The sequence below is a fragment of the Bos javanicus genome, chromosome 1 (genome assembly GCF_032452875.1).
Source record: "Bos javanicus breed banteng chromosome 1, ARS-OSU_banteng_1.0, whole genome shotgun sequence".
Lineage (NCBI taxonomy): Eukaryota > Metazoa > Chordata > Mammalia > Artiodactyla > Bovidae > Bos > Bos javanicus.
In genome coordinates this window covers 52,892,745-52,918,852 of record NC_083868.1, presented here as the reverse complement: position 1 = coordinate 52,918,852, position 26,108 = coordinate 52,892,745, and the positions used below count along the sequence as shown (strand labels likewise).

The 26,108-nt window shown below is 40.5% G+C and overlaps 1 long non-coding RNA gene across 1 annotated transcript in view; it reads right to left on the bottom strand.

The window, feature by feature from the left end:
- Positions 1-277: 277 nt before the first annotated feature.
- The window catches only part of LOC133229574 (uncharacterized), a 49,900-nt gene continuing 24,069 nt past the window's right edge, over positions 278-26,108 (bottom strand). Inside the window, exons 3-4 of the long non-coding RNA XR_009730577.1 lie at positions 10,082-10,172; positions 278-9,091 (exon numbers count right to left, since the gene is read on the bottom strand). This is a non-coding gene — a long non-coding RNA (uncharacterized LOC133229574). The remainder of the gene's footprint in view (positions 9,092-10,081; positions 10,173-26,108) is intronic.

The following is a 26,108-nucleotide window of genomic DNA, read 5'->3' as shown; positions in this document are numbered from 1 at the left end:
AGCATTATTAACATCCCCCTCTTCCTCTTCTCTCTTCCTAAGGATTGCAGTCCTGGGAGATGCGGTGAACATTACTGTGGTTTTGCTTCTCGTTGCTTTTGTGGAAAGGGGATTTTTCACTTTATCAGCCACTTATTAAATGGTTTGTTTGAAAGTTGTCCTTTCTGTATCATTAAGGGAAGGTTTCTAAACATCTTAGACTGATGGCCAGTATGCCACACCTGGCAAAGCTTCTATTGTGTTTATCTTTAGAATGCAATCGAGAGGCAAAAACAACCATTTTCAGGTAAAATAGTAAGTATAATTTGGAAAAATTTGCCATTAGTAATGCAAAGTTAGTGAAGTACAAAAATAAAGTCAGTTTAGAGCTTTTAATACAATCCTTAAAGAAATTCCCCGTTTTAACTAAAATAGTGATAATACTTTATATTTGTAAACATTGCCCCTCTGGTTCTTACAGCTACCTATAAAATGAGTATAACACAAACTGATCATATTACACTCACTTTACAGATTAAAAAATTGAAATGCAAAGAGGCTAAGTGATTTTTCCCAAAATAATTTAGTTAAGAAATGGCAAAGCCAGAACTAGACTCTATATTTATATAAGAGTTTATAATATAAGATTCTATATATTCTGGTTCCTAGGGCAGCAGATTTTCCCTGGCCGTTATTTTTTCACTATAGACCAAATGATGCCAAGTGATGTTAAAAGTCCAAATATTGTTGCTTTGGTTCTGCGCCACCAAACAGCTAGGTTCTGACACCACCGACCTGGAGATAGCATCAGAGCTCACAAGTTGTGTTGTCCTATAAGACTGCACCTGCTCCCCCTACTTCAGAGGCCAGTCAAAAGTCCAGGTTGTCACCCATGCTCATGCTTGGAGATTCCAATGACCCCCTCCTCAGTTCAGTTCAGTTCAGTTAGTTGCTCAGTTGTGTCCAACTCTTGGCGATCCCATGGACTGCAGCACACCAGGCCTCCCTGTCCATCACCAATTCCCGGCTTTCACTCAAACTCATGTCCATCGAGTTGGTGATGCCATCCAGCCATCTCATCCTCTGTCCTCCCCTTCTCCTCCTGCCCCCAATCCCTCCCAGCATCAGAGTCTTTTCCAATGAGTCAACTCCTCACATGAGGTGGACAAAGTACTGGAGTTTCAGCTTTAGCATCATTCCTTCCAAAGAACACCCAGGGCTGATCTCCTTTAGAATGGACTGGTTGGATCTCCTTGCAGTCCAAGGGACTCTCAAGAGTCTTCTCCAACACCACAGTTCAAAAGCATCAATTCTTCAGCACTCAGCTTTCTTTATAGTCCAACTCTCACATCCATACATGACTGCTGGAAAAACCATAGCTTTGACTAGATGGAAATTTCTTGCCAAGTAATGTCTCTGCTTTTTAATATGCAAGAGAGTTCCAGAAAAACATCTATTTCTGCTTTATTGACTATGCCAAAGCCTTTGACTGTGTGGATCACAATAAACTGTGGAAAATTCTGAAAGAGATGGGAATACCAGACCACCTGATCTGCCTCTTGAGAAACCTATATGCAGGTCAGGAAGCAACAGTTAGAACTGGACATGGAACAATAGACTGGTTCCAAATAGGGAAAGGAGTACGTCAAGACTGTATATTGTCACCATGCTTATTTAACTTATATGGAGAGTACATCATGAGAAACGCTGGGCTGGAAGAAGCACAAGCTGGAATTAAGATTGCCGGGAGAAATATCAATAACTTCAGATATGCAGATGACACCACCCTTATGGCAGAAAGTGAAGAGAAACTAAAAAGCCTCTTGATGAAAGTGAAAGAGGAGAGTGAAAAAGTTGGCTTAAAGCTAAACATTCAGAAAACTAAGATCATGGCATCCTGTCCCACCACTTCATGGGAAATAGATGGGGAAACAGTGGAAACAGTGTCAGATTTTATTTTTGGGGCTCCAAAATCACTGCAGATAGTGACTGCAGCCATGAAATTGAAAGACACTTACTCCTTGGAAGAAAAGGTATGACCAACCTAGACAGCATATTTGAAAGCAGATAGCATATTCAAAGCAGACTTTGCCAACGAAGGTCCATCTAGTCAAGGCTATGGTTTTTCCAGCAGTCATGTATGGATGTGAGAGTTGGACTGTGAAGAAAGCTGAGCACTGAAGAATTGATGCTTTTGAACTGTGGTGTTGGAGAAGACTCTTGAGAGTCCCTTGGACTGCAAGGAGATCCATCCAGTCCATTCTAAAGGAGATCAGCCCTAGGTGTTCTTTGGAAGGAATGATGCTAAAGCTGAAACTCCAGTACTTTGTCCACCTCATGTGAGGAGTTGACTCATTGGAAAAGACTCTGATGCTGGGAGGGATTGGGGGCAGGAGGAGAAGGGGAGGACAGAGGATGAGATGGCTGGATGGCATCACCAACTCTATGGACATGAGTTTGAGTGAAAGCTGGGAGTTGGTGATGGACAGGGAGGCCTGGTGTGCTGCAATCCATGGGGTCACAAAGAGTCGGACATGACTGAGCAACTGAACTGAACTGAACTGCATTGGTCATAACTTTTCTTCCAAGGAGCAAAAGTCTTTTAATTTCTTGGCTGCACTCACCATCTGCAGCGGTTTTGGAGCCCCCCAAAACAAAGTGTGTCACTGTTTCCACTGTTTCTCCATCTATTTGTCAGTAAGTGGTGGGACAGGATGCCATGATCTTAGTTTTCTGAATGTTGAACTTTAAGCCAACTGTTTTCACTCTCCTCTTTCACTTTCATCAAGAGGCTCTTTAGTTCTTCTTCACTTTCTGCCATAAGGGTGGTATCATCTGCATATCTGAGGTTATTGATATTTCTCCCGGCAATCTTGATTCCAGCTTGTGCTTCATCCAGCCCAGCATTTCTCATGACGTACTCTGCATACAAGTTAAATAAGCAGGGTGACAATATACAGCCTTGACGTACTCCTTTCCAGTTTAGCAGCAGTCTGTTGTTACATGTCCAGTTTGCTTCTTGACCTGTATACAGATTTCTCAGGAGGCAGTTCAGGAGGTCTGGTATTCCCATCTCTTTAAAAATGTTCCACAGTTTGTTTTGATCCACACAGTCAAAGGCTTTGGCATAGTCAATAAAGCAGAAGTAGATGTTTTGCTGGAACTCTCTTGCTTTTTCGATGATCCAGCAGATGTTGGCAATTTGATCTCTGGTTCCTCTGCCATTTCTAAATCCAGCTTGAACATCTGGAAGTTCATGGTTCACATACTGTTGAAGCCTGGCTTGGAGAATTTTGAGCATTACTTTGCTAGCTTGTGAGATGAGTGCAATCGTGCAGTAGTTTGAGCATTCTTTGGCATTGCCTTTCTTTGGGATTGGAATGAAAACTGACCTTTCCCAGTCCTGTGGCCCCTGTTGAGTTGTCCAAATTTGCTGGCATATTGAGTGCAGCACTTTCACAGCACCATCTTTGAGGATTTGAAATAGCTCAACTGGAATTCCATCACTTCCACTAGCTTTGTTCATAGTGATCCATGCATTAGAGAATGGCAATGAAGGCAGTTAACCATCAATATATGCAAACTATGAAAGCCAGGTGGGGGCCTCTTTAGCAGTAGTTAAAGGGATGCTCATCTCCTGCAGCATGAAGGCAAAAAAATCAGAGGATTGGGGCCAGGATTTAAGTATAGAATCCATGGCAGAACTCCATGCTCATGAGTTGGAGTTATTAAAATTAAATAACTCAAAGCAAGTTATTTAACTTATATGCAGAGTATGTCATGAGAAACGGAGGTTGATGCTTCACTTATAGTTCACCTACACGAAGTTCGTGGCCCTGTTTGGGAAGGAGTGGGACCCTGAGAGTTAAGATGAAGAATCTAAATCTTCATATTCTACTAGACTCTGGGCCAAGGAAAAAGGCCCATCCCATCTTGTTAAGGATAGTTCTTCCTCCTTACCTGAAGATGAGACAGAGGGTTCTACCTTGCAAAGCAGTGTGTACCCATCCCTATAATCTACCCCACCTCCCCTTGTAATCACCAGAACAATAATTTAGAGTCTAGACACACCACAACCCAGCAGGGGAAGTGAAGCAATTGAAAAGCAAGAAAAGGGATTATACTCCGAAGGAACTGAAAGACATAACCAACATTTATTGTCAAGAGCCAGCAGAATGAAAACGGACTGGATTCTTGGACATGCTCGCTGAAAGGAAATGGAATATAAAGTTGGATAAAGGACAGTTTATAGATATCGGAGCACTAACCCTTGATGCAGGATTAAAGATGATGGCAAGAATCTTGGGAGGCATGCCAAAATTATTGGGGGAAATGACGAAGGAAAGAATTGAAAGGCTGGGAAATTGGGCATATTGAAGTGGCTACATTATGCAGTGTCAAAAACCCTGTTGACTTATTATGATCCGTGAGAGAGTTCAGAGGACATTCCATTTACCAAGGAACATGGGGTGTGCAGGGGACGCCAGCATTGTTAAGAGTCTCGGCGGTGGTTGACCTCTGTAGAATAGGACTGATTTTGGAGGATGCTGTTGCAAAACTGACTCTCGAATAGCACAGTGCTGGTAGACTTCTGAAAAAAATAGAGTCCAGGTGGTAGCGCTTAACTGTCAAAAGCAAAGTGAGCTCAATTATTGTAAAGAGTGGCAAGGTTGGCAGGCGGGGAGTGGCATGACTCATGTAGTGCCATGATGGTAGTTAATGGAACACAGCATCTCCAGGGTCAAGACTGAGCAGGCAACAAAGTTATTTCTCAATCTGTGTAACAAAAGGAAACAAAGGTTCAGAACTACTGCTACAATAAAATGATACAATCCCTTGCTAAGTTTCTGGACCTGATTCAGTTTTTAACCCCAAAACCACTGACTGAAATCAAGGCTGGTTTTCGTGAGTGAAGGACAATGCAAGATCACAGCAAATGCTATCATAATGATTCTCCTTGTCCTCTGGAGGGATCTACAGTCACCTACTTGAGGAACCATGTACTGGGGAAAGGAGACTACTCAAATGTTCAAAAACTGTGTGTTGAGATAAGTACCTGGCTCATCATGGTCAGCTAAGTGTATGGACCCAATCAGTGGTTATTTCTCCAGTCTCTGACTGTGTATTTGGATTATGAAGTTGACAGAATCTCTAAATTGGTTCCTTGGCCTGTGAGTTAAGAATTCTCATAATGAGAAAGGCCAAGTGGAAACCTCTGATACTGTCCCTCCTACCATGGACAAGGTATTAAATTGAAACCAACATTGCGTCCTTGGGAAATAGACTACTGTCAGGCTGGAGGACCTAAAAGATTGGCAGAGTCGGCAGTTTCTGCCCTACCCACATTTAATTCGCCAATGTGGCACCTACAGAAGCCAGATGGACCCTGTGGTATGATAGTGGTTTACTACAAACACAGTCAAGTAGTGGTCCTAATTGTAGTTGTGGTACCAAAAGTGGTTTCTTTCCTGGAGCAGATTAACATGGTATATAACACACTGTATGCAGTCCTGGATCTCGGTGGGATAAATAACAGTACAGACTTATGATCTTGCCCCATGGCCATGTTAACTCTCTCCCTCTGATAATACAGTGACATGACTGGGCATTCCAGAGAGCCACACATTCCTTTACTTGACTGATGGCATCATGTTAATCAGGTCAGATAAGCAAGAAATGCCAAGAATTTTTGGAGGCTTTGGTAAAAGACATGAACTCCAGAAAGTGGGAAATATCTCTAATGGAGATTCAAGGACCTACATATCAATGAAGTTTTCCGGAGTCCAGTGGTTTGGGGCCTGCCAGGACACCCCCTTCAAGGTAAAGAACAAAGAATCATAAGTTGCCCCTTCCACTACGGAGGAAGTATGATGGCTGGTAGGTCTCTCAGGTTCTGGATGTAGCCTCTTACACATTTGGCAATAATGCTGTAACCAAATGTTCATTGTTATGTTCAAAACTTAATTATTTATAAGCTGTTGTGTGTTCAGCCGCTAAGTTGTGTCTGACTCTGCGATCCCATGGACTGTAGCCCACCAGGCTCCTCAGTCCATGGGATTCTCCAGGCAAGAATATGGAGTGGGTTGCCACTCCCTTCCCCAGGGGACCTTCCCAACCCAGGGACTGAACCCAGGTCTCCCACCTTGCAGGCAATGCTTTACTGTCTGAGTTACCAGGGAATTTATTTATACAAACAGTAATTATTTTATTCATAGTTTTGTGGGGCAGGAATCCAGAAAGTGCTCAGCTGGGTGGGTCTCATTTGGGTGTCTCATGTGCTGCAGTCAAACAGTGGTTGAAATTATTATAGAATAGCTGGGGGCAGGGGAGTGGAAGGGAGGGTTGTTAAAAAGCAGTGAGACAGAGCAAATCTGAAACAGCTTGAAGTTGACAATGCCTATTTCTCTCTCTCTCATCTCAGGATCTTTCCAGAGACTCCCTCCATGTTGACCAGCTTGGATTTCCTCATAGCATGGCAGATGGGTTCCAAGAGCATTTTCAGAAAACTAAATAGAAGTTGTACAGTCTTTCCTAAACCAGTCTCAAAAATCATGCAGCATTACTTCTGCTACTCTTCTTTGGTTGGAACTGTCAGAAGTTCCCACTCAGCTTCAATAGCAGGGGACAGACACCACCTCTTTACGGAAGGAGTGTCAAAGGATTTGGGAGTATGTTTTTTAAATGCTAAAGTGTGATAAACTGACTTCAGCACCGATTTTAGAAAAGTCTGGGCAGGATTTTGACTCAACCACTTCCTACTTGCAGGTCTGTGAGCTGTAATACAATCCATCTTCTCAGGAAAGGACTTTTGCTTTCTCTTTGTGCTTTAGCGTGCTCAATAGCATCATGGAAGATAACAATGCTTTTCAGTCAAATTCCTTTGGATGCAAGGAACAAAGACTCACTCATGCTAGTAAAGGTTTCTGGGAAAACAAACCAAGAGTAGCAAAAGCAGCTGCCCTGGAACAGGAGGTGAAGATTCAGCAGCAGGTGACCTCAGCAGCAGGAGGTCATGCTTCTTTCATTTATCTCATTTGGCTCTTCTCTACCTTTCAGTTTCCCCCTCCTATTCCCTGCTCACCTTCTACTGTCTCTGTGTCTTTTCTTTCCCTTTCACTTCTGATAATGAATTGATTTTGCTCTCTTAGAACCTCAGTTAGTACCATGGCCTCTCCAGCTTCTTCCCACATCAGGGCATTTCTACATCAGTTCTCACCACTGTCATATTCTTTAGGAATTTCCCAGTTCAAATTCCCAGGAAATTTTCAGGGGTCAAAGTGGATTGTCTCTGTTTGGGTAACATCATGTTCTTGTTCACTGATTGACCACTTGTATGAGGAAAGGCTCAGCTCTTAGCAACTGACATTGGAAGGAAAAGGCAGCCATGATTGGCACAGCTATATCTTCACCAGTAGAGTCCAGTGTAGATGTCGACCTCCAAAGAACCGTGGTGTGGATCAATTAAAACAGGAAAAGTCAAAAGTATTGTAAAATATTAAGTTATCTAAGAAGATGTGATATTATGTTTTAAACATACAGAGTACCCGTATATTCACTTTCTAAATACCAATATATCAAGTTAGGGTTTCTCAGATGGTGCTAGTGGTAAAGAACCTGCCTGCCAGTGTAAGAGACATTCAATTCCCGCCTCGGGAAGATCCCTTGGAGGAGGGCATAGCAACCCACTCCAGTATTCTTGCCTGGAGAATCCCATGGACAGATGAACCTGGCAGACTATAGTCCATAGGGTCACAAAAAGTTGGACGTGACTGAAGCAACTTAGCATGCATGCATGCGTATCAAGTTCACATCCTTGCTAATTAATCTAGCAAACTGGTATTTGCTGATTAATGTTTTGTTTCCATGAACGATTATTGTGACTGCTCTTCCCTGACATCCAGCTACATGCTAGCTTTGTTAGGTCCTCTAAGCATTGAGACTGACTCAAATGTCAAGCAATTAGATGTTCAAATCATGCCATGCTAACTAATATATAGATTATAGCATTATATTTTCTTGGATTCTGTTTAAAAAGGGGGAAACTCAAATTATTCTTAGATCAATAATAAAGTCTTGAAAGGCATCTGTTTCTAACTGCATGTTGTATGTACTTAAATCTGTATTGAAAAATTACACTGTAAATGTTTTGTAGGCTTTTTCTTTTTCAGTCATTTCAGTCTCTCACTGTCTCTCACTTCTTAATCAATTCCTCTTTTCTCAAAACAGACTGCCTTGCCATCGAGCTATCAACTAATAATTTTCTAGAGCTCAAAATGAAAAGAAAAACCTAATCAAACAAATAAACAAAGTAAAGCTTCAGGAACCTTTGTACCTGAACAATTATGCTAAGGCATCCAGCTAGCCCTCTGCACACGGTGGGTTGAATTCAAATGGGCACCTGAGATGGTGATTTTTTTTTCTAACTTAAGAGTTTTTTAAAAATCCAAAATGAATTTCCTTTTCCTTGTCTTCAGGAAAGCCTGCAAATACCAAATCCACTATGAGAGAGATTTAATTTCCCTTTTGGTCTATGACACAGCACAATTATCTGTGGATGTTTAAAGAAAATTCATAAAGCAGAATGAGCTTAGTTCACACCAGATAAAGCCCCTATGAAATGATGCCATGGTTGGCGTCATCTGTTGACGTTCATGCATGATTCAGCACCTCTAGACAACAATTTGGAGGAAATCTGCTTCTCCATTACAAGCCAGGCTCTGCCCTTTTGCTGGAAATTGAAAGGATCAAAATTCTCAGCTTTTAAGGCTGACTACCTCCTGTGACATCTAGCACCCAGGAGCAATCCAGAGCCTCTTTCTGGTGTTTTCTCTACATGCCATTCAGTGCATAGTAGACAGGAGGCATCCAGGTGATTGACAGACATCTCGCTTGTCCTCTGGCTGCTTTTGCATCTGTTGATACAGCCCCTGTGTTTATATGTGTGATTAGGCTGAGGCTTTCTGGGTCAGCCACCCACGGATTGTATCAAAAATAATCAATCTTATTTGACTGTCTTAACATTTTGGCTATTTTAGTTGTTAAGGCAACCAGATCTGATGAAGTATTCACTCATCAATTTGATGTTCAGCAATCGTCTGTCATGGTTCTGAAGCTGGAGGGAAAATAAAAATAAAAATCAACTGTCAAAACAGTCAATCCAAAACAATCAATCCAATCATGAATTTCTCCCTGACACCAGAGACCATTGTTTCCCCTTTCCCTTATTTTTCCTCCTCCTTTGCCTCCTCCTCTTCTCCTGAGATCTGTGCCTCCCACAGTTTCTTTCCTCTAGTGAAGCTGATGAACAGCAGAGAAGGGAGATATTTTAGGTTCACAAAGGCTTACATTTTCCTAAAAGGTTTCCCTTTACTTTGTTTTGATGTTTGATAATTTTTGGCTAAATTATCCTAAAAGGTCCTAAAAGGATGGATACATAAAATGTATGGCAAATGTTACTCTGAATGGAGAATTTCAGGAGCAATGTCCTTTGCTTTCTCTTTCAAGATGAATTTCCCTTTTTGGGGAGTGCAGCTCCAAAGTCAGCCACAGGCAGCTGGCTTGCACAGTCCCTTCCTGTCCCCTGAGTCTGTTCCAACCTCCTTGGAACAGAAGAGCTCCGAGTCTGGCCCTGGTGTGGGATGTGGCTGGCTTTCCAAGTTGGAAAATGTGTTAGTAATTACTTTTTACTGCTGTCTCCGTTTGAATTTCCAGACTTCTGCCCCCTCTCCCAGCCTGCGTTTCTCCACCCAGCTTCCTACCTCATTCTGACTGCTAATTTAACCCTGGCTCCCTTCCTCCAGAAACATTTGACCTTGTGCAAGAACTTGGCATCAATTTCTCTCCTCTGCTGGACTAGGGCAATTAGCATCAGCAGGCAACCCTGCCAGACCGCCTGCCTGTTGTCCTCTGGGCTCTGCCTGGTACAATAGCAGGCCTCTGTTTCCAGGCAAAAGGGCAGTGGCCACTAGTTGCATTTGCCAGGAGACCTTTTCCAACATTTTGCTTCAAGATGTTGTTACCAGGGATGTGGACTAAACCCAATTAGCTTGCTTAGTGAAGTAACCTATGGGGAAAAAATGTAGAAGCATCGAAATCTCCTTACCTCACATATTCCTGCTTTAGATTTGAAAGAATTCTCTTGGTTTCTCCTATCAAGAAAGGTTATTCTATGTTGATTGATAACCTGGAAAAGGCTATAAAGAAAGTAAGAGTTGTTTTACTTGCTTAAGAGAACAAACTTCGCAATCACTTAAGAAATGCCCATTTCTTCCTTTTGTTGATAAGTTGATTGCATACCATTTTAATCTTCCCATTAATTAGTCCCCAAGAACAATTACAGGGTAGAGTTTCATAACTGAAATAAGAACATATAGGTACTTGAGAATAATGCCACTTCAGTTTCTTAAAAATCGTCCACAATTCCATATTCTCACTAATTCCTTATTCTCACTAACATGAATGAGTGGGTTTCATGTTATATGTGTGTGAATGTATATCCTTAAAGTTTATAGACTAGAACTGTCTTTGTAAAATACCTTGGGTTATAGAGATTCATTTTAGAGCTAGAAATTGGTTGAGGAGAGATTGGGATAGAAATTACAAATGGAAACATGGACTCTACTCATTATGATACATATTCTATATCACTCAGACTATGAAATGCAAAATACATAGTACAAATATGCATACACATACCTACATGTGTATGTATACATATAACACACATGTATAAAATGCATAGTATGGAATGAAACTCTGAGTAAGCCAGTCTATCTATTTATTGTGCAGGAGGAAGTATCAAACGTAGGGATCTAAATGACAAGACCTCTATGTCTTAGGAGATGCACGTCCAGAAACGGGTATCCTCCATATTGTTTCCACTTCCCAGAGGAAGGAAAACTGAGACTGTTTTTCTCACAGTGTCCTTTTCCCTGCCCCCACATCAGAGGACTAGTACCTTAATTAAGTTCGAGTGTTCAGTAATGACGTTCACTACTACTACTACTAAGTCACTTCAGTCGTGTCTGACTCTGTGCGACCCCATAGACGGCAGCCCACCAGGCTCCCCGTCCCTGGGATTCTCCAGGCAAGAACACTGGACCGGGTTGCCATTTCCTTCTCCAATGCATGAAAGTGAAAAATGAAAGTGAAATCGCTCAGTCGGGTCCTACTCTTAGCCACCCCATGGACTGCAGCCTACCAGGCTCCTCCTTCCATGGGATTTTCCAGGCAAGAGTACTGGAGTGGGGTGCCATTGACATTCACTACATATATCCAAAAAGAGTTTGTGAGAGCAAGAACACATGCTCTGAAACCAAAGCCTTGGCCTTAGCTGTGAAACTGTCAAAGTATGACAGTATAAGGTAAAAACTTGACTCTTGTGCAAACATACAAAGAGCACATGTCAAAATTCATTTAATTTATTAATGAGGGAAGCATTAGGATTATAATACTGGTTCAAAAATTGGAAAGATTGAATGCATACCTATAGATAGACAGATGGGAAGGAAGGAAGGATAGAAGGAGGGGAGGAAGAAATGTGTCTCCATGGAATTATATTCTCTACTGGACAAAAGTCATTTGCATTGTTATCAGACAAAAATCTACAAGTTAACCTAGAGTTTCACAGAGTTTAGGACTAATCAATAGTAAGTAGTAAGTCAAACAAAGGTACATTCTGTAAGAGAATTAACAATCTGTAGGCTCGAATTAGGTAAAGCTCTAGTATAATGTTGAAAGGATATATAAGATTCTTTTTGCCTTATTTTCACATTTAGGATAATTTTTCTTAACAAGATGTAGGGCATATTACCTCAAATCTCTCTGAACTTCAATGCTTTTATTTGAAAAGGGGGACTAACAATATCTACCTTATGGGGTTGTTGTAGGATTTAAATGAAATTGTATATATAAGGCACCTCCCACAACACGTCATACAAGGTAATTACCTTCCCTCCAAGTAGTCCTTTAATTCATATTATATGACATCATGCCGTCCAGATCTCTTTAAATTGGCACCTCCTTGTATTACCAGGGATCAAGACCATCCCCATGGAAAAGAAATACACAAAAGCAAAATGGCTGTCTGGGGAGGCCTTACAAATAGCTGTGAAAAGAAGAGAAGTGAAAAGCAAAGGAGAAAAGAAAAGATATAAACATCTGAATGCAGAGTTCCAAAGAATAACAAGAAGAGATAAGAAAGTCTTCTTCAGCGATCAATGCAAAGAAATAGAGGCAAACAACAGAATGGGAAAGACTAGGGATCTCTTCAAGAAAATCAGAGATATCAAAGGAACATTTCATGCAAAGATGGGCTCGATAAAGGACAGAAATGGTATGGACCTAACAGAAGCAGAAGATATTAAGAAGAGATGGCAAGAATACACAGAAGAACTGTACAAAAAAGATCTTCACGACCCAGATAATCATGATGGTGTGATCACTGACCTAGAGCCAGACATCCTGGAATGTGAAGTCAAGTGGGCCTTAGAAAGCATCACTATAAACAAAGCTAGTGGAGGTGACAGAATTCCAGTTGAGCTATTCCAAATCCTGAAAGATGATGCTGTGAAAGTGCTGCACTCAATATGCCAGCAAATCTGGAAAACTCAGCAGTGGCCACAGGACTGGAAAAGATCAGTTTTCATTCCAATCCCAAAGAAAGGCAATGCCAAAGAATGCTCAAACTACCGCACAATTGCACTCATCTCACACGCTAGTAAAGTAATGCTCAAAATTCTCCAAGGCAGGCTTCAGCAATATGTGAACCGTGAACTTCCTGATGTTCAAGCTGGTTTCAGAAAAGGCAGAGGAACCAGAGATCAAATTGCCAACATCTGCTGGCTCATGGAAAAAGCAAGAGAGTTCCAGAAAAACATCTATTTCTGCTTTATTGACTATGCCAAAGCCTTTGACTGTGTGGATCACAATAAACTGTGGGAAATTCTGAAAGAGATGGGAATACCAGACTACTTGATCTGCCTCTTGAGAAATTTGTATGCAGGTCAGGAAGCAGTAGTTAGAACTGGACATGGAACAACAGACTGGTTCCAAATAGGGAAAGGAGTACGTAAAGGCTGTATATCGTCACCCTGTTTATTTAACCTATATGCAGAGTACATCATGAGAAACGCTGGACTAGAAGAAACACAAGCTGGAATGAAGATTGCCGGGAGAAATATCAATAACCTCAGATATGCAGATGACACCACCCTTATGGCGAAAGTGAAGAGGAACTAAAAAGCCTCTTGATGAAAGTGAAAGTGGAGAGTGAAAAAGTTGGCTTAGAGCTCAACATTCAGAAAACGAAGATCATGGCATCTGGTCCCATCACTTCATGGGAAATAGATGGGGAAACAGATGGGGAAACAGTGGAAAGAGTGTCAGACTTTATTTTTCTGGGCTCCAAAATCACTGCAGATGGTGACTGCAGCCATGAAATTAAAAGACGCTTACTCCTTGGAAGGAAAGTTATGACCAACCTGGATAGCATATTCAAAAGCAGAGACATTACTTTGCCAACAAAGGTCCATCTAGTCAAGGCTATGGTTTTTCCTGTGGTCATGTATGGATGTGAGAGTTGGACTGTGAAGAAGACTGAGCGCCAAACAATTGATGCTTTTGAACTGTGGTGTTGGAGAAAACTCTTGAGAGTCCCTTGGACTGCAAGGAGATCGAGCCAGTCCATTCTGAAGGAGATCAGCCCTGGGATTTCTTTGGAAGGAATGATGCTAAAGCTGAAACTCCAGTACTTTGGCCACCTCATGGGAAGAGTTGACTCATTGGAAAAGACTCTGATGCTGGGAGGGATTGGGGGCAGGAGGAGAAGGGGACGACAGAGGATGAGATGGCTGGATGGCATCACTGACTCAATGGACGTGAGTCTAAGTGAACTCTGGGAGTTGGTGATGGACAGGGAGGCCTGGCGTGCTGCGATTCATGGGGTCGCAAAGAGTCAGACACGACTGAGCAACTGATCTGATCTGATCTGATCTGTATTACCAAAATATTGGTAATTGATGGTTATAATGATGATCTTGAGACTCTTTGCAGGCTTCTATACCATTAGAGATAAAATTATGTGCTCAGCATAGTATTAATGTTAACTGCAATTTATTATGTTTCACTTTATAAAGTCATTATCCATAGAATCCAACTCCATTAGAACAAAATAACCAGTTAACCAAAGCTATATTTTCCAGATTATTAAGCATAAAGAAAAATTTTACCAATTATTTTTACTTGGAATAATAATTTGAATCCAGAGGTGCCTGTGTTAAGTGGTAGCTTTGAACAAACACCTTCTAAATTTTCTTCCAACTCTGAGATTTTATAATAAGTTGAAAAGTATATTTGAGAAAAAACACACAGAAGGAGAAAGTTTGTATATTTTAGTTCTTAGAAAAAAAGAACACAATTGTATCCTAAAAATAATGACTTCAGGGATGCATTTTTATTTCTTTTAAAACATGTAATTATAGGCAATTTCGAATAAAGAGAAAATAACAAAATGCTCAGGTCAATGTTTAACACAATATATAACACATATTAATAATAGTCAATATTTAACACATCTTAATATTTATCCATGTCTCCTTGAGACTGAAAAAAGTAAGCTATAACTAGATTTCTCTTTCATCCTCACCTTTCTCCCTTCCCCCATCTTCCATCCCCCAAATGACACTGTTAGACTAAAGTTGATCTATATCCGTATGGTAATGTTATGCATTGAAAACACTTGATGGCATTATTTTGTGAAAGTTTAGGCTTTACTCAAATGATATCATATGCTATATGACAATTTTCAACATCTTTTGTCCACTCACCATTAGGTTCTTTATCTGTGCAGATATATCTAGCCTATTTTACTTTGTATTCCAAAATGTAATTATTCTGTAATTTGTTGAACCACTTTTTTACTGAGTTATTATCTCCAATTTTTTGCTAGAACAACTCTGCAAAGCTGTCTTTGTATACACAAAGAATGCCCTATAGGAAAGGTGCACCTTTTACTGTGGTAAGTATGGCCAAATTGCCCTCTGAAGGAATAATACTGATTTATATGTTGGCTAGCATGAAGGGGATGACAGAGGATGAGATGGCTGGATGGCATCACTGACTCGATGGACGTGAGTCTGAGTGAACTCCGGGAGTTGGTGATGGACAGGGAGGCCTGGCATGCTGCGATTCATGGGGTCGCAAAGAGTCGGACATGACTGAGTGACTGATCTGATCTAGCATGAAATTTTCATATGATTACGGTCATTTGCTTTTCCTTTCCAGTAAAGTGCCTGTTCATAATCTGTGCCCATTTTCTAATAGAGTGCTTCTTTTTCCATACTGATTGTGTAAGTGTGCTCTGTATGTGTACGTGTGTGTTTGCATGTTTTATAATCCTTTGAGGTTATATGCATTAAAAATATTTCCTCCTAGTACTGGTTTGTATTTTCAATTAATTTATGTAATATATATTCTTTTCACTTGAATGTAGTCCATTTTCCACTCTTAAGAGGTAGTGTATAGAGCAGTGACTCTAGCATAGATCTTGAATATCTAGGATCATCTCACACCTCTGCCGCTTACCACACAGGTTAAGGAAGTGAACAGTCTCTTCAGGCCTTGGTCTTTTATGAAGATCATAATAATAATGGCCCTTGATCTTCATAAAAGACTGAGGGCTGGAGAGACTGTTCACTTCCTTAACCTGTGTGGTAAGTGGCAGAAGTGTAACCTAGGGTTTTCATGAGGTTTACACAAATTAGCATATATAAGGTACTCAAAATATTGTATACAAATAGAATAACAAAATAAATATTGGCTTATTGTTATTATATTACTTTATGGTGTGCATTTTTATGTCTCATTTAAGAAATATTTTTCTGCCCTGATAGAAAAAATATCTTAAATTTTTCATTCAAAGTTTTTAAATGTTGCTTCTATGCTGATATATCTGGAATTTTTTTTAAAGCATGGGATGGGTAGGCAATGTATTTTTTCTCACAAAAATAGCCATTTTCAAGCAGTATTTATGGATAGCTTATCTTTTTCTCATAATGCTACCTCTGTCATGTATATCTCAAATATTTATGGCCAGACAATGGGTTCTTAATTTGTTTCAATTCTATGCTGTTTCAATGACTATAGTTTTATAAAACACCTGCAAAAAAGTTAGTATGGGTCTTCCCTCCTTATTCTTTTTCAAAATTGTCTTGACTCTTACTGACTTTTTGCCCTTCCACATGAATTTTAGAGTCAGGTTGTCAAATTCTACGAAAAATCCAACTAGTTCAATTTGGTTTTGAAGAAGGTTCAATTACAAGAGTAGATTTCATCCTAAGAAAGTTCATTTGTACTACACGTTGGCAGCACATTATGTGAAAAAAGCCCTGGATGAAGATTTGAAGATTTGGGTATGAACTCTTTGGGACAAACCTATTCATAACTATAGGCTTCAGTTTCTTCATCTGTAGAAGAGGCTGGACCATGCTCATAGAACCTAAAACAGTACTCCTCAAAAAGTAAGCCCTAAAAGAGCAGCATCAGCATCCCTTGGCAAAAGGATAGCAAATTAGAATCAGAAATCTGAAGGCAGAGTCCAGGAATCTATGTTTGACAAGCATTTCAGGTGATTCATACTTATGGCATGAATGCTAATTTTGTGTCAACATGACTAGTCTATGGTTTCCGATCAAGCAGTGTTCTAGACGTTTCTTCAGAGAAATTTTTTTAGATGAGATTACATTTAAATCAATGAAATTTGAATAAAGCAGATTACCCAGCATAATGAGTAAATGAGTGAGTCCCACCCAATCAGTTGATGGCTTTAATAGAAAACGGACTGACCTACCCTCCTGGGAAGAGAGAATTATAACATCAGACCACCTCTGGACTCAAACGGCAGCTCTTCCCTGGGTGTCCAATCTATTGGCTTATGCTGTAGATTTTGAACCCGCCAAGCCTCTGTAATCACATGAGTGAATTTCTTAAAAAAAAAAAAAAATCTATCTATCTATCTATCTATATATATATATATACACACACTATATTTACAAATTTTATATACTCTCCTCTTATTGGTTCTGTTTCTCGGAAAACCCAGACTAATACACACAGTAAAGTTTGAGAAGCTCATCTTCCAATGCACCTGGCATAGCTCCATTTTTTATGTATGACTTGTCCAGATTCATTCATTTGTGGAAGAGCTATGGCTAGAATCTAGGTCATAAGACACCCAGTTTGATGTGTTTTCTGCTGTGCTCTGCTTGTTAGGGAAAATCCCCTATAAGGAAAATAAACTGTTTATGTTGAGTGGGTGGGTAAAAGAGTAGAAATTTTATTTCCACAATGAATTAATTTGAGTTCCATTTAAATAAGAAGTTCACCTGGTAATTCATTTATAAATTTCTATAAGCTTGACAGAAAAAGCAGCAGCAGGGGGCTGAAATATTAGGGCTAAATACCCATTTAAAGCTGAATCATAAATGAAAATAAAGTATCTCTGAAATGAAAACATGAGACAATATAAGCTTCTTTTAGCAAAAATATTTTATTTCCCTACGCAATGTGTATGTGTCAATAGAGCCGTAGACAAAGTGTGGACTTAAGTTCGGTGTGCTCATCCACTTGGGCCTAGAAAGCATTTAGTGGGAGAAATTACTCACTCAGGCTCCAGGAATGTGAGAGCCTAATAAGGGAGAAAGAGTAAATGCAACACCAGGCTTCATCCACTTCCTAGGAACATCCCTAGATGTGGGCAGAAGAGTTAACACAGAAGGATCTAGTTTTTGGTCCCTAGACAGTCAGAAAAATGTCCACAGTGTAAGCATTTTGTCACTGTGGGATGTACTCTCCAGGAGCTGATCTGAACTCCTACCCAGCAAGTCGATGACCCTGTGGGTCCCCAGGGCCTACACTTTGTTTCTGAATGTATGAACTGATCACTATCAGAGAGATTTTGCTGACTTGCACTCCATGGTGGATTAGGCCTTATCGAGTAATCAGTGGATTTAGAAAAAGGGAAATAAAAAAGAGCATCTTCCAGTCAGGCAGATCTCTTTTCTCACCATGTGAAGCTCAAAACACACAGAACCGTGACTATTTTTAACAACCGGGAGACTTTGCAGAGAGAGGAAGTTAATCCTCTCGTGTGGAATATAAGCTTGGACACACAGACATTTATAACCCTTTATCTTGACTGGAAAGTCTAGTGTTTTCAAATGACTCTAGGTTGTCTGAGGCTGACCCAGGGCCTTATTAGAATTTAGCATCTCCTCTGGCACCACTCTCTCACCAGGGTAGAGAGCCTTCACTGAGTCAGTCAGGGAGGCACTGGGAACACTGCATGAATATTTATAAGTGAAATGTATTAATAGAGCTTAGAGAACCTCTATCCCCAAACCTCCAAGAGACAAAAGAAACATCCAAGGGAGATCACTGACTAGAATTTTTTAAGCTACTGATATTTTAAAATCTATTATTTTTAAATGGCACCTCTCTTTCCAGCATCTGAATGGGGAATTTCAAATACACACTGCCCATTCCGAGCCTTTATCACTTGTCCTCTTAGGAACTCTATTGGGAAACTTTCTTTTGAGTTTATCAGACCTGACTCTCCAAAGAGAAAGCAACAAAGCCAGTGGGTTTCACAAATGCATATGCTCTCGTTAAAATAGCTGTCCCTTCTCTCAGAGAGCCTCCTGTAAAAGCATTTTAATTCCCCAACTAAAATGTAGTTCAGCCTTTATTCCACTAAGCCAATTTGTTTATGTTTCCAAGTTCAATCACAATCTATTTGTAAAACCTATTTAGAATCAGAGTCACATAGCCAGAAATGATCATGCTCTAATTTCCTTATTAGAGAGATTCTTGTTGCAGCTGGCAGCCTGATTTGACTGCTCCCAGAGTCTGGAGCGACATGTTCTTTCCCTCGTTTTCCGATTTTATTCTTCATTCCTTTTGTTCCCTAACACCACCCCCTCCCCAACATACAAATATCAAGCCAGAATGAACAATTGCTGATGTTGTTGATTAGGTGGAAGTGAAATAAGAAACTGTCACCTTTTTGCCTGCAAAAGAGAAAGGAAGGAAATGTTCACAAAATGCACCATAAAAAGGAGGCTTTAGGATTCAGATAAAAGGTCAATTATTTCAAAGGACTTTGGGAGAATGACGTTTTCTGGATAATTGAATGAGAATTAAAGTAGAAAATCAATGCAACATTTGAGAAGACTTATTTCATCTACTTTTTCTTACAATTTTTTTTCTTTATAAAACAGGTGAGTTGATCTTTCTGATATAGCAAGATGTCTTTTCAAGGTAATTTAACAATTCTCTAACAAAGCAGAGGCTTGAAGTGTCTGTGTCTGCATGAGTTAGTGAAATCTTACTCATCCTTTAAGGTCTGGTTCAAATGTTATTCTGTAGAGATTCCACCAGCGTTTCACTATTGTCCTAATGTAATAAAGTCATTCGTTTTATATAGTATTAAAAATTCCACTAGTCCAAGCAGAAGAGTCTATGAAATCTGCTAAGGTGCTTCCATTTGGTTTATGAAAGTGAAAGAGTTAGTCAGTCAGTCGTGTCTGACTCTGTGACTCTGTGGATTGTAGCCCATTTTGTTCCTCCCCTGTCCATGGGATTCTCCAGGCAGGAATACTGAAGTGGGTAGCTATTCCCTTCTCCAGGGGAATCTTCCCAACCCAGGGATCAAACTTGGGTCTCCTGCATTGCAGGCAGATTCTTTACCATCTGAGCCATCAGGGAAGCCCCATTTGCTTGAATGGTGGCAAAATTAATATCATATCATAAGGTTCACCTGTAAGAGATTATCAATTGCCCAGAGACTCTATGTGCTATGTCTTTCAAGTTAAATTAGACTGAGAAACAACACTGCCTACTAATAAATAAATGTCAAATATTAATAAATATGTAACACCTGTCATTCAGCACTAAGCTTGTTCTCCAGAAGAGTCTGGGGAACAGAGAATCAGGCATGTTCCAGATCTAAAATATGGAGGTTTACTTTGAATTGGGTGATCTGACCCCACTTGAGGTCATATATTAGTTTGTGTAAACAGCCAACCTCATACAACCTCGTCACTCATGCTTCCAAATCTCTTTGGGATTCCTCCACCACTCACTCAGACTTTCTGTCTTCCTTTCATCCACTGCTGAAATACCACCTTCTCCATAATTGACTTCTTTGGTGGCTCAGATGGTAAAACGTCTGCCTGCAATGCGGGAGACCCGGTTTCAATCCCTGGGTTGGGAAGATATCCTGGAGAAGGAAATGGCAACCCACTCCAGTACTCTTGCCTGGAAAATTCCATGGACAGAGGAGCCTGGTAGCCTACAGTCCATGGGGTTGCAAAGATTTGGACATGACTGAGCGACTTCACTTCATTTCACGTCCATAATTGACTTAAGACACACACTGCTTATTGCCCACCCAGTATTCATTCATTTTTAACAATTTTCCTTAACAACTGAACCTTGAATTTATCCAAGGTGTATGCATCCAGTTTTCCAGATTCTCAGTGATCAGGAAACCCATATGACCAAGTTCTGACCAAGGAGATGAAAAAGGAATTCATTGGGTGCAACTCACAGGCACTTTTTTGGAGACAACTTCAGTTGGCATGCTCCTGGGTTCTTTAACCTTTATCTTGCCCTTTCTCTCCTTCTCACCTGCCACCTGCACTTAGTGTCTGAAAGAACAGCAGCCGTTTTATAATGTTAAGAATGGTGAAACAGTGAGATGAATGGAATCTGGACTCTTGGTGACATCGCTGACTCATGCTAGCCTTGGACTACCTAACTCTGACTTTCCATGGCATGAGACCAGTAAACTCCTTTCCTGTCTCAGCTATCTTTTATTGGGTTTTGTTACCTGCAGCTGGGAAACAATCCCGACAGATACACTCTTCTGAACCAGTTGAGAGGCCTAGAGTGAATCTGCCTGGGACAGGGAAAGTCACTACCCTACAATCTCCTTTTACAATAATGCTTAACAGGAATTTCAGAGAAACTGGCAATCTACACCAGTGGAATCCCCAGAGGTCATCAAGCCCTCTTATTTTTAACTGTTTTTAGAATTTCCAGATAAAATATTTTCATTTGTTAAATCTAGGAATTTTACCCTTTTTTGGCAGGGGGAACTGTGTCAAATGTTTTATAGGCTTTCCAAAACATCTTGAACGTTTTGTAACTTTATTACTTTCTACATGTTCTGTGATTACTACATTGTGGTTTCTATACAATGCTCTTTATTGATGTTTACCCATGTGTTTACCCTATATTAAGTGCTTCCAATCTGCGAAGTTTTATAGATGTGTATACACACACACACATTTTTCCCTTCTTGTCAACTGGCTCTGCGTTACTGTCAGAAAGCTGTCTATAGCATTTTGATCTCAATTCAGTTCATTTCAGTCACTCAGTCCTTTCTGACTCTTTGCAACCCCATGGACTGCAGCACTCCAGGCTTTTCTGTCCATCACCAACTCCTGGAGCTTGCTCAAACTCATGTCCATCAAGTTGGTGATGCCATCCAGTCATCTCATCCTCTGTTGTCCCTCCCCTTCTCCTCCTGCCCTCAATCTTTCCCAGCATCAGGGTTTTTACAATGAGTCAGTTCTTTGCATCAGGTGGCCAAAGTATTGGAGTTTCAGCTTCAACATCAGTCCTTCCAATGAATATTCAGGGTGATTTCCTTTAGGATGGATTGATTGGATCTCCTTGCAGTCCAAGGGACTCTCAAGAGTCTTTTGCAACACCACAGTTCAGAAGCATCAATACTTCAGTGCTCAGGTTTCTTTTTGCTCCAACACTAATATCCATACATGACTACTGGAAAAATCATAGCTTTGACTAGATGGACCTTTGTTGGTAAAGTAATGTCTCTGTTTTTTAATATGCTATCTAGGTTGGTCATAGCTTTTCTTCCAAGGAGCAAGCATCTTTTCATTTCATGGTTGCAGAGACCATCTGCAGTGATTTTGGAGCCCCCCAAAATAAAGTCTGTCACTGTTTCTATTGTTTCCCCATCTATTTCCCATGAAGTGATGGGACCGGATGGCATGATCTTAGTTTTCTGAATGTTGAGTTTTAAGTCAACTTTTTCACTCTCCTCGTTCACATTCATCAAGAGGCTCTTCAGTTCCTCTTCGCTTTCTGCCATAAGGGTGGAGTCATCTGTGTATCTGAGGTTATTGTTATTTCTCCCAGCAATCTTGATTCCAGTTTGTGCTTCATCCAGCCTGGTATTTCTCATGATGTATTCAACATATAAGTTAATACGCAGAGTGACAATATACAGCCTTGACGTATTCCTTTCCCAATTTGGAGTCAGTCCATTGTTCCATGTCCGGTTCTAACTATTTCTTCTTGACCTGCATACAGATTTGTCAGGAGGCAAGTAAGGTGGTCTGATATTCCCGTCTCTTTAAGAATATTCCATAGTTTGTTGTGATCCACATAGTCAAAGGCTTTAACTTTTTGTAATCAATGAAGCAGAAGTAGATATTCTTTTGGAATTCTCTTGCTTTTTCTATGATCCAACAGATGTTGGCAATTTGATTTCTGGTTCCTCTGCCTTTTCTAAATCTAGCTTGAACATCTGGAAGTTCTCAGTTCATGTACTCTCGGAACCTGTCTCGGAGAATTTTGAGCATTACTTTGCTAGCAAAATCTACATTTTAAGAAGACTCCCAGGTAATTCCTATGCACATTGATGTTTAAGAAGCACTGATCTAAAACAACAGTTTTCTGACTTAGTGTATATCAGAATCACCTGTGGGGCTGAATAAAATACAGATTTCTGAGCCCCACTTCCAGTATTTCAGATTCAGTAGGTCTGGGAGTGCTGAGAATTTGCTTTCCTAACAAGTTCTCAGATGGTGCTGATTTGGCTGTCTTCGGACCACACTTCGGAAAACCACTGCTCTAAAGAAAACAAAGTGGCAGAATTGGCAAAAATTCAGTGGCTTAATAACCAGAAGCTTTGCATATTCGCTTTTATTCCTCAAGTAGCTAGCCGTGTGACCTTGAGAGGGCCTTTGCGCTCTCTACGGCTCTTTTCCTCACTGGTAAACACAATGATCTGAGGATCAGCTCAAGCACAGCACTTGTCTTCTCAATTCTGTGTACATGTCTCCGCTCTGCACTGTCAGCTCCTGAAACCAGGAACCATATTTTAATTATCATTTTATCCCCAGTGAGACCCTCGAAGTCTCTTGGTTGTATGAGTGCATAAATGAGCAAATAAAGAAATGAATCCAAGACATAATATCCTGGTTGTGAAAGCATTTTAAAAATGAAAGAGGAGCTGCCCTGGTGACCCAGTGGCTAAGACGCCAGGCTCCCTGGGCAGGGGGCCTGAGTTCAATCCCTGGTTGGGGAACTAAAGATCCCACATGCCACAGCAAGATCTGGTGCAGCCAAATAAATAAAAATAAGTATTAAAAAGAAAGATATTTTTATGACTGTTGTATATGGTACCTAGTTCTTCAAAACTGTTGATTAAACACAAGAGTTTCAAGGACACAGATGATCATGAAAACAACAGCATCAAGAACTAATTAATATTCATCGTGATAATATCAGACTAAATGCAAAAGATAATCATAATTGATGAAGAAGACATATTCCAGATATTGAATCCAGTAGGCATGGAAACTATAAGACACCAGGAAGTGTGATCTGATGTGTCACGAGGGAGATGAAGATTGGAGCAATTAAACCAGACTCAGGGCCAGCCAAAAATTCTAGCAAACTGGCAGCCAACTTCTGCTTTAAGGGTGAGTCAGAGGATTTCTGGGAAGAGGACTCTGCAGTTTCAAGTCTGGCAATTCAGCACTCTCTTTCATGGTGTTTGGAGTGGAGAGCGAGCAGGGTACAGGTTTGTCTGCATTCCAGCCCCTCTCAGCACACAGTCCCTCTAGGATCCCTGCATGACCTCAAAAGAGCAGTTCAAACCTCCAAGCCAGATCTAGGCTCTAACTCTCATTTTATAGGTCCTGCTGCTTGCAAGGGACTCAAACTGGCTTAGAATTCTTCTGCTCCCAATGGACCAGGGTGTGACACTAAGAAAGCGTACAACTTCCTTGTTACTTTAGAAACTGTTCAAGTTCCCCTGCGGGCTACCTGCCTTACCTTGTCTAATGGCAATAAAAGCAAGAACCAAATATTTCTGCCTGTGTCAAGAGAATAATGTTGAAAGAAAGGAAAATTGGATCAACAGTTCTATATATAAGAAGATGAGCAGCTGAATGTGATCAGGGGCTAGAATATTTTATTAAGAGGGAGTAGATGTCCTTGGTACGTGAAAACTCAAATTTGTTTCCTCAAGAAGTTTTCATTTTCCTCTGCTATGTACCTCTGTCATCTACTTGCTTGCATTAATTTTTGTTTTTTTAGAATAAAATGCAGCATACAACTAGGCAATGATGTAACGGGGTTTAATTAACGTTTGGGAAGTATTTTGAGTTTCTTCGATGAACCATGTCGGCTGCCACTCAGAGACTAATGGCACAATATTCCTGCTGGTTGTTAAGATTTTACAGCAAAAAAAATTCCACTGGATCTAAAACACTGCTGATGGGTGAGGTTTTATTTAATAAGCTAAAAGAAAATAGCACATTACAATCACCTATGCACATGAATGTCTGTAAGGTTGCTAAGCTATAACCAAATGTATCTGCAGCAGGAAAAAAAAAAAGGTAGCAAAGCCCAGGAAAGTCAGTATTAGATTCCTACCAACAGATAATTGTAATGCTAGTGTGGGTTGCTAGAGGAAACACCAATAAAATTACCAGGCATCAGACCCTGGTGTTTTAGGCAATTTACAGGGAAAAGTTGAGCTCAGCAAGGAACAGAACATTTAAGCAGAGCCAAATGTGGGTGCAGCAGACATAAACATCTATGTATTTATGTATGCAAATTAGTATAAACATTTGATAGGCTTCAAATTATTTTCAACGGCTTTTCCTTCTCTGTGATGACACTGAAATGTCACCATCTCCAAGCATCAACACTTCTTTGAGTGCAGCTCAGCGACTTCCGTGTTTATGCTTACTCTTATTTGAAGCACAATTCTATTAATAACAGGTTTGGTTAGCTGATTTCTGGACCCATGGCATATTAGAGGCAAGAAATAAGGTAAGAGAAGAGGGCTGCTAAGAAGAATGCTCTGATATCACCAAATAGTGACCCAGACACTCTTGCCAGTATTTCATCCAGCAGTCATTTTAGGCTGTGCAATGCTCACTTGTATACAATATCTGCCCAGGTTGGTCAGGTAGCTGGGGAGCAATCTACCCAATGAGTCAGCAGTTCCCGGTCATCCACTCATGTCCTGTGTGAGGTGCTGTCCTGTCATTCCAGTGACATTTCTAGCTGTCTGGATTTGTGCCCTGTTAGTAAACCTATTCCCCTTCATGGATCACAGGCTTGTCAGGATGAAGGGGTTTGCATAACTCAATAAAACTATGAGCCATACCACATGGGCTCACCCAAGATGGTCAGGTCAGAGTGAAGAGTTCTGACAAAACATGGTCCACTGGAGGAGGAAGTGACAACACACTCCAGTATTCTTGCCACAAGAACCCCATGGACCATATGAGAAGGCAAAAATATATGAAGCTGGAAGATGAGCCCTCCAGGTTGGAAGGTGTGCAGTATGCTACTGGGGAAGAGTGGAAGGCAAGTACTAATAGCTCCAGAAAGAATGAAGTGGCTGAGCAAAAGAAGAAATGAAGCTCAGTTGTGGATGTGTCTGGTGGTGGAAGTAAAGTCCAATGCTGTAAAGAACAATATCACATAGGAACCTGGAATGTTAGGTCCATAATTCAAGGTAAATTCAAAGTGGTCAAGTAGGAGACGGCAAGAGTAAACATTGACATCTTAGGAATCAGTGAACTAAAATGGACAGGAATGGGTGAATTTAATCCAGATGACTATTATATCTATTACTACAGACAAGAATCCCTTAAAAGAAATGGAGTAACCCTCATAGTCAACAAAAAGAGTCTGAAATGTAGTGCTTGGGTGCAACCTCAAAAATGACAGAATGATCTTGGTTCACTTCCAAGGAAAATCATTCAACATCACAGTAATCCAAGCCTATCCCCCAA